The 10,096-nt window shown below is 41.2% G+C and overlaps 1 pseudogene; it reads right to left on the bottom strand.

Annotated features, from left to right (window-relative positions):
* Nucleotides 1-5,840: 5,840 nt before the first annotated feature.
* On the bottom strand, nt 5,841-7,985 carry LOC119355985 (annotated as a pseudogene).
* Between the last annotated feature and the right edge of the window lie 2,111 nt (nt 7,986-10,096).

Below are 10,096 nucleotides of genomic sequence, written 5' to 3'. Positions count from 1 at the left end.
CAGGGCTGTTTGTGACACTTATAGGAATAACCCAACAGATTGATTGGAAAGAATAACTTTGAGGTGGTTTCGTACCCTACCATAATCTCTTTGTTCCTTCTCCGCTATTAGTGACTTTGGAGTGACTCTTTGTTGCATGTTGAGGGATAGTTATGTGATCCAATTATGTTAGTATTGTTGAGGTAACTTACACTAGCGAAAGTATGAACCCTACGCCTTGTTTCCTAGCATTGCAATACCGTTTACACTCACTTTTATCACTTGTTACCTTGCTGTTTTATAATTTCAGATTACAAATACCTTTATCTACTATCCATATACCACTTGTTTCACCATCTCTTTGCCGAACTAGTGCACCTATACAATTTACCATTGTATTGGGTGTGTTGGGGACACAAGAGACTCTTTGTTATTTGGTTGCAGGGTTGCTTGAGAGAGACCATCTTCATCCTACGCCTCCTACGGATTGATAAACCTTAGGTCATCCACTTGAGGAAAATTTGCTACTGTCCTACAAACCTCTGCACTTGGAGGCCCAACAACGTCTACAAGAAGAAGGTTGTGTAGTAGACATCACGTAGTGCTCAAGAGGTAGCAGCAAGGAAATGGACTCTGAGGCTGAATCTGAGGAAAATGAGGAAGAGGAGGAATCTGAGGAGTCAGACTCTAGTGTGGCGAGCCTAGCCCTCGCTACCGCGTTCATCAGCAAGTCCATCTTCAACTCCGAGGAAAAGGACCTCCCCAACACTACTGATGACGGCGATAAGGACTGCGCTCCCACCTATTGCTTCATGGCAAAAGGCTCAGAGGTACTCAAATATCCCTCCTCTGAATCTAGTGAGGATGAATCTGATGAAAACCTCAAACCCAGCTATTCTAAACATGCTAAGATTGCTGTGAAACTGCAAAAGGCTCTGGAAAAGGTTCAAAACATGCTAGATAAAAGCGATGATATGTTCGGCGAGGATGGATCGCACTAAAATTTTGACTGAAAATCTTCAGAGACTTCAGTCCAAGTTTGACAATCTTTAAGGTCATCATAACACTCTCCTATCTGATCATGAGAAGCTTTCTTACGAATTTCTTCAAATAAAGCAAGATCTTGAGCAGTTAAGAGTGAGTTATGAAGATCTTCAGAAGGAGTGTGATTCATTACTTGCTCAACAGATCGGCGTTACTCAGGATGAATTTGTTCCTCCATGTTTGAAGTGCATTGAACGTGAAACTGCTAATTCTTCACCTGAATGCTCAAATGCTTCCATTGCTGGAAGTTCTTCAACTGTCTCTACTATCACTAATTCATCATTCGAGGACATTGCTAGTATCACTGATGATGCAGGGTTGAAGGAATTGTATATGACAGGCATGTGCAAAAGCCTCAAAGGGCATCAGGCTCTTTGTGACGTGCTTAAAAAGTAGATCCTCAACAGGAACCCTAGGAAAGAGGGCATTGCCTTTGAGAGGAAACTTAATGCTGTTGGGACCTACTGGAAACCTGAGCAGTATCCCAAAACCTCATGGGTTGCTGCAAAGGGACCTTTAGTGGATCCATCTACTTTATCTGGCTTTACATGTGAATCTTCATATTCTTCTGATGAGTCATTTGACTCCAATTATAAACTATTCAAAAATCAGAATGGTGAAGTATTTGCTAGATATGTTGGCACTAACTACAGGAACGGTCCTCCTATGAAGAAAATCTGGGTTCTTATAAGGTGCCTTGAAAATCTTAAGGTGAATGTTATCATGACACCACCTGTGAAGAATAGGAACCCCAGATCAACTTCTTCATATGGACCAAATTCTTCATATGGATCCAAGTCCTCATATGGACCAAACTCCTCACGTGGATCAAATTCCTCAAAAGGATGAAAGTCCTCATATGAACATCATCGTGCTAACCCGTCTGTTTCACAGGTAAGATCTAAGGATTATGGATACATGCATTATTCTTCAAACCATTATGTTCATAAGTCCTCGAAGAATTTCTCTACTTACTCTTATGCTTACCCTAATCCCTCTTATGTGAAACAAAGTGGATTGACATCTATGCCACCTTTCTCTTATGGAGCTCACAGAATGATGAACTCTTTCCCACCCCTTCAGATGTGGGTGGTGAAGAAAAAGAACTAATCTCTTATGCAGGGTCAGGTCTCCAGATGAACTTAATCCTCTGAAGAATTTGCCGGAGACCTGAATATGCTTGAAAGGATGCAAGCTAATCATGAAGAAATAAATTTTCATTTCTCACGTCCTCATACTGCTTTATCTGTTCTATTGCTTGATGAAATTGATCTGATGAAATTGATATCATATTCTTCATTGATGAAGTATATGAGTTCGTAAGTTGCACTAATTCATCTGCAGGATGATCAACCCAAAGCCACTGAGTGGGTCCTCGATAGTGGATGTACAAATCACATGACTGGTGACATGAGCTTATTGATGGACTCTGCTTTATCTCCATCACATCTGAAGCATATCACCTACGCTGACAGAGGAAAAAGCAAGGTATGGGGTCTAGGTAAGGTTGCAATCTCAAAGGATCGACACATGGACAAAGTCATGCTTGTTGAGTCCTTAGGGTTCAACCTCATGTCTTTCTCAATGCTTTGTGATCTTGATATGGTTGTTGTCTTTGGAAAGTATCGTTGTGTTGTGATCATGGAAGGTGACAATTCCAAACTCTTCGAAGGCTTTAGGAGAGGAGATTTGTATATTGTTGATTTCTCTACAGGACCACAACCTGCTACATGTCTACTTGCAAAAGCTTCAGAAGGCTGGCTATGGCATCGACGACTTGGTCACGCTGGCATGAGGAATCTGCACACGCTCGCGAAGAAGAAGCATGTCATTGGCATTGAAAATGTCAAATTCCTCAAGGATCACTTATGCGGAGCCTTTGAAGCTGGAAAGATGGCCAAGGCCAAGCATCCAGCGAAGACTATCATGACTACTACTCGACCATTTGAATTGCTTCACATGGATCTCTTTGGTCCTACCACTATGCCACATTTACTAATGCTGCATCTTTATATGGCTTTGTCATTGTTGATGATTATTCTCAATATACATGGGTGCATATCATCACTTACAAAACTGAAGTGCAGGAAGTCTTCAAACGATTTTTCTCGAGGGCTTCAACCAACTTTGGTGTGAAGATCAAGCACATCAGAAGTGATAATGGAACTGAGTTCAAGAACACTGGTCTTGATGACTATCTTGATGAACTTGGTATTACTCATGAGTTATCTGCTCCTTATACTCCTCAGCAAAATGGCGTCGTGGAGTGCAAGAACAGGACTCTTGTTGAGATGGCTTGCACTATGCTTGATCAGTACAAGACGCCTACTCGCTTCTGGCCTGAGGCAATTGATACTGCTTGCCACATCATCAACGGGGTATATCTTCACAAATTCTTCAAGAAGACTACATATGAACTCCTCACTGACAAGAAACCCAATGTGAGTTATTTCAAAGTCTTCGGTGCTAAATACTGGATTAGAGATCCTCATCATAGTTCTAAATTTGCACCGAAAGCACATGAAGGTTTTATGCTCGGTTATGCTAAGGACTCGCACACCTACAGAGTCTTCAACACCTATCACCACAAGGTTGTTGAAACTGTAGATGTGCGGTTCGATGAAACTAATGGCTCGCAAAGAGAGAACCTACCTCTTGTCAAAGATGAAATACCTCCTAAGGTATCTATTAAGTTCAAGGCTACTAAGGATGTCATTCCTACCGAAGAATCTGCTGAAGAAGTCATTCCAGAACATGAAGAATGTCATGCTGATGCACCTGAGGAAAATAGTGCTGAAGAAAATGTTGATCAAATCCCTCAACGACAACCCGCTCATCCTCGCGTTGCAAACGAAGTGCAGATTGAGAAAATCATCAGCGACATCAACATTCCAGGTCCTCTCACACGCTCAAGAGCTTCACATTTATCTAACTTTTGTGAGCACTTTGCTTCTGTCTCTATCATAGAGCCCACTAAGGTAGATGAAGCATTTCTGGAGCCTGAGTGGATTCAAGCTATGCAAGAGGAATTACATCAATTCGAGCTCAACAACGTCTGGGAACTAGTCAAACGTCCAGATCCTCGCAAGCACAATATCATTGGCACAAAGCTGATCTACCACAACAAGCAAGATGAAAATGGCCTTGTGGTGAGGAATAAGGCACGACTTGTAGCTCAAGGCTACACACAGGTTGAAAGAATTGACTTCGATGAAAGTTTCGCACCTGTTGCTAGACTTGAAGCTATTCGCATATTACTTGCTTATGCTAACCATCATGATATCATATTATATGAAATGGATGTGAAAAGTGCATTCCTCAATGGTAAGATTGAGGAAAAAGTATATGTTGCTCAACCCCCAGGTTTTGAAGATCCAAAGCATCCTGACAAAGTCTTCAGACTCAATAAGGCCCTCTATGGCCTCAAGCAGGCCCCTCGGGCATGGTATGATACTTTGAAGGAATTCCTCATGAAGAAAGGCTTCAAACCCCGTTCACTTGACCCAACTCTTTTCACTAAATCTTATGATGGTGAATTGTTTGTGTGCCAAATTTATGTTGATGATATCATTTTCGGCTGTACTAACCAATGTTACAGTGATGAATTTTCCTATATGATGAGTGAAGAATATCAAATGTCTATGATGGGAGAGTTGAAATTCTTCCTAGGTCTCCAAAATCATCAACAACGCAATGGCATATTTATATCTCAGGAGAAATACCTCAAGGATGTATTGAGGAAATTCGTCATGCATGATTGCAAAGGAGTCAAAATCCCAATGCCCACAAATGGCCATCTATGCACTGATGAAAATGGTATTGACTTCGATCAAAAGGTATACCGATCCATGATTCGTTCTTTATTGTATTTATGTGTATGTAGGCCAGATATTATGCTTAGTGTTTGCATGTGTTCCCGATTTCAAGCTACACCGAAGGAATCACACCATAAGGCTGTGAAGCATATTCTTTGATATCTAGCTCACACACCAACACTTGGATTATGGTACCCCAAGGGCTCAGCTTTCGATCTCGTTGTATATTCAGACTCTAACTATGCTGGTGATCGTGTGGACCGCAAGTCAACATCTGGCACATGCCATTTCCTCGGATGATCCTTGGTCTATTGGTCATCGAAGAAACACAACTGTGTATCACTGTCTACTGCTGAAGCTGAGTACATTGCTGCTGGTTCTTGCTGTGCTCAACTGCTATGGATGAAGCAAACTCTCAAGGACTACGACGTCAACGTGAAGAATGTGCCACTCTACTATGACAATGAGAGTGCCATCAAGATTGCTCATCACCCAGTTCAGCACTCGAAGACAAAGATCATTCAGATTCGTCATCATTTTCTTCGTGATCATGTGTTGAAGGGCGACATCACTATTGAGCATGTGAAGTCTGAAGAATAGCTAGCCGATATCTTCACTAAGCCCTTGGATGTGAAGAGATTTAGCAAGTTGCGGTGTGAGATAAATATCTTAGAATCTTCAAATGTTCTTTGAAAAGGACACTCATCCTAACACTTATGCAAAATTCATGACTTAGATGTGCAACACATGAAGAAACGTTTTTCTTCAATCAATGAAGACTAACACTCTAAGTGTGAAGAAACTAATGAAGAATTTGATTCTAAGAACCCTACGACAATTGTACGCGGTGTCTGAAATCATCATTCTTATACGGTGGGTCACGCCACCACCAAAAGTTGAAAATCTTCAATTTGAGTTTTTTTTCAGTTTTGAAATTCGACAGTTGTTCAATTTCTTCAACTTTGCAATGTCTTCACTCTTTCCGTCATTTTTCTTCATTGGCTATATATATATTCCGGGGCTGCCATATTCGTCTTGTGAGTCTTCCTCTAGAGTTCTATATTCGTCCTCTTAGGTCCTATATTTGCTCTCTGGGCTCCCATATTCCTCTTCTGAGTCTTTCTCTAAAGTCCTATATTCGTTCTCTGGGTTCCCATATTCGTTTTCTGGGCTCCTATATTCGTCTTCTAGGGTTTCATATTCGTATTCGTCTTCTAGGATTCCGTATTTAGATTCTTCTAGGGTTTCATATTCATATTCGTCCTTTCGGGTCCTAGGGTCTCATATTCCTCTTCTAAGTCTGCCGCTCGAGTCCTATATTCTTCTTTTAGGGTCCTATATCTAAATTTAACAATTCCTGAACCCTTTTTATCTTTTCTGTATCAGGGATCGTCAAAATAAGCAAAAATAGTATTTCTACGGAAAACACCCATAAGGGGGATTTCAATCGAAATCCCAAAACAGGATATTAGTTCTTTCTCTTGTTCTTGATGATATTATAATGGAATGACAAACCTATTTCTTTGCTTTTTCGCCAACAAATCTGAATTATCTTGAAAAATAGAAGGATAGATAAAATTCCAATGGCCATTGGACATGATTCGATCTGACGTTGAATAATCAAGAATTTCCCTATCTTTTTACCATAACTATTCATTTGATCTTGATCCTGTGGAGTGAAAAAGACACTATACTGGATCTGCACATACGTACTAACAATATCCATAAATGGCTTGTTTTTGGTAATCGGCGAAGATTACCATATTGATATTCAAGCGCATGGTAAACATCAGTACTCCAGTGCATTTCGCCGTTTGATTCAGAATAAATATGCTTTTGTACCCTTTCTTTAAAATGTAAAGTGGACGTTCCGGCACGAATCTCCGCAATTACTTGTTCGGATTTTACATATTGATCATTTTGCACTAGAATCAAGCTTTTTGAGGGAATATTCACACTATATAGAATACCTTGACTCTGAATAGTTACATGCAAGTCTATATAACATAGAAAAGTAGGCTGCCCATGACGGGTACGTGTGGGGTGAACCAAATTCTCATTGAATTTTATTTTTCCATTCGAAGGGGATCGTACAAGGTCGGCAGTACCCCCTGTGAATACTCCGCCAGTATGAAAAGTTCTTAATGTTAGTTGAGTCCCTGGCTCCCCAATCGATTGACCTGCAGTAATACCTATGACTTCTCCCAATTCGACCAGATCACTATGAGTAGGACTCCGGCCATAGCATAATTGACAGATCCAAGAAGTTCTTTGGCAAGTAAAGGGGGTTCTAATATATATTGGTTGTGCTCGAAAGGCAGTTATGAATCGATTGACTAATCCAGTTCTAATATCTTGATTTCGCGCGGCAATGCATCGTGAACCGATATATATATTGTCTGCTAATACACGGCCAATTAGTGTTTGGACAAAAAGTTTTTCCGTCATCCCATTTTGAGGACTTACAGAAATACCTCGGATAGTACCACAATCTCTTCTACACACAATAATATGTTGAACTACTTCAACAAGTCTACGTGTAAGATATCCAGCATCTGCTGTTCGCACAACAGTATCTACAACCCCTTTGCGGGCTCCATAGCAGGAAATTATATATTCTGTCAAAGAAAGTCCCTCGCGTAAATTGCTTTGAATAGGTAAATCAATCATTTGTCCTTGAGGGTCCGACATTAATCCTCTCATACCTACTAATTGGTGAACTTGAGATGCATTTCCTCTGGCTCCTGAAAAAGACATTAGATAGACTGGATTAGAAGGATCCGTTATCCGAAAATTTGAATTCATTTCTTGTTTCAAATATTCACTTGTCGCATACCATATCTCAATAGATTGGTGTAATTTTTCTACCGCGTGTACAGCCCCATAATAATAGTGTTTCTCCAAAAGAAAACTCCGTTGTTCCGCGTCTTGGACTAACCATCCCTTAGAGGGTATTGTTAAAAGATCCTCGAATCCTAACGAAATCGATGTAGTAGTGGATTGATGGAAGCCCAGAGTCTTTAGTTGATCCAGTATATGGGATGTATATCCCATTCCAAAATGATCTATTAATCTGCTAATAAGTCGTTTCATACCAGTTCCGTCTATCTCTTTATTATGAAAGAACAGATTGGCCCGTTCGGCCATACATAAGTACCCCCTTTTTGGCTGAGTAGGATTCGACAATTGCTGAGTAGGATTCGACAATGGGCCTGAGTCAGTGATTTGAAAATTTAATTAACTTAATTGTCTCAATCTCAATCTGGATTCGCATGGAAAATAATGATGATACTAGGGAAATCGGAATGCCCCCAGAAAGGGGAGGGGCATCGCCGAATCTAACTTTCTTGTTTAGGTAGTGTATGAATAGGCGTGACTAAATCCTTGTATGGCTTCCTCTATTTCTCTTCAACTTTGCAATGTCTTCACTCTTTCCGTCATTTTTCTTCATTGGCTATATATCTGAGTTTATGTCCTCTACAACATTCACTTATTGCTATATCTTCATGTTGCCTTTTCTGCTAAGTGAATGTGATAGGACCCTTCCCCCTCTATGCTAAACTCAACCCAAACTATTCACGAATTCTTCATTTGCGTTCTATTTGTAACTCATTCAAAATCTTCACTGTGTCCTTGTCAGCTGAAGAAATTGCGAACGGAACTTTAAACTTATTTTATCTGAATTTTTGGTTTTTGCCGCTCAAACTGCTCCACTTCCACAATATATTATCCTATTCACCTACGATTGCACACGATCGTCACCTCTCAGTACGTGGGTGACACATGTCAAGCGAATGAGAAGGGTCAGGGGAACGTTCGTCCAATTTCTTCAGGCGAACAGTTTTTCACTTCGACTATAAATACCTCTCCCCTTCCTCACTTCCTTTTTACTCCGCTTGACCTCTTTCCTGCTCGAGCTTCCCAAAACCTAGCGCCTCCGCTACTTCATCGTCAGCGGTGAGGAAGAGCTTCACTGCCTCGACCTTGTCGCCGTCGTACTCACGCCGGCTGCAGATTTCTTCAGTCCGCCGCCGCTGTAGCTGTCTTCCTCTGCCAAGTTAGGGCGTGGAAGATCTGAACCGATGAGCTTCACATCTACACTTCCCAGTTCGTCGTGTTCTTCGTCTAGGGTAATTAAAAGTTACTTCTACTGCCCTCTTTGATTCAAATATTTTATACAAAATCTTCAAAAGGTGTTTATTCTTCAAATCTTCACGCACTGGACACCTCCAATAACATCTGTTCTTGATCTGTTTCTCTAAGCAACATTTTTCTTCAAGATTCCTCAATTTTGTGGATTTTTCAATGTGTACAACTCTGGAACCTAATTCAAAGAACGCTGAGTGAAATTCTTCATGACTCATCTGGTCAAATTCCTCAAACTTGTTCTTATTGCAAAACCTTCGAAGAATGCAAATGACCTCTCCAAATTCCTCGCAACTCTACTTTGTTCACAGGTACACATGTCCGCTGCTGAATCACTAGGTTCTCATCAACTTAACTCATTTTCAGCCTTCCTTGAAGAAAATTTGCACATCTCTTCAGAGAATTCCATTGCACAAATTCCTCAGCTGAAGAAAATGACTGACGGTAAGAAGCCACAGAAGGAAGGAAAGAGGCATGAGGTCAATAATGCTTTTGAGATTCCTGATGACATATACAAGGATTATTGCACTCCTGATGAGGCCAAATTTGGCAAGGAGGACAAAAATCAGCGCAAGGTGCGCATACAAAGGATAGAGAGGAGATGGGCACGGGAATGGAGTGAGTATAGATATGTTACTCCCAAGTATATGAAGAAATTCGCTCTTAATCCTCCATGCCCAAGACCTCCATTGGCACCTGGCCAAGAAGCTGATCCCACCAGCCTCAAGCATGGTGAGGACTATCCTAATGAATGGGCCAAGTGCCAGGCCAAGCTAGCCAAAATAGCTAAGGAAGCAGTGAGGAAATTTAATGAAGACTCTGCTACAGCTGCTACCACTGCTGAGGCCTCTACAAGCAAGACAAAGAAGGCCATGGCAAAGAAGCCTTCTCATAAGCCAAGTGCTTCACCCCCAATGCCCTCCTCAGCAATGCCCTCACAGCCAATTCCTCAAGCTGCTCCAGCTCCTCTAAAGTCCTCAGCTTCTTTGTCAAAATCCTCAGCACATGTGCATCTCGCCACATGCCAAAGGACAACATGCATCTATATTGCCTCAAGAGCTTCTGCTAGTTCTTCAGCTCCACCTAATTCATCAACTAGCCCCTCTCTGCTG

This window comes from Triticum dicoccoides, chromosome 1A (genome assembly GCF_002162155.2).
Source record: "Triticum dicoccoides isolate Atlit2015 ecotype Zavitan chromosome 1A, WEW_v2.0, whole genome shotgun sequence".
NCBI classification, from domain to species: domain Eukaryota; kingdom Viridiplantae; phylum Streptophyta; class Magnoliopsida; order Poales; family Poaceae; genus Triticum; species Triticum dicoccoides.
This window is presented reverse-complemented; position numbering and strand designations above follow the sequence as displayed.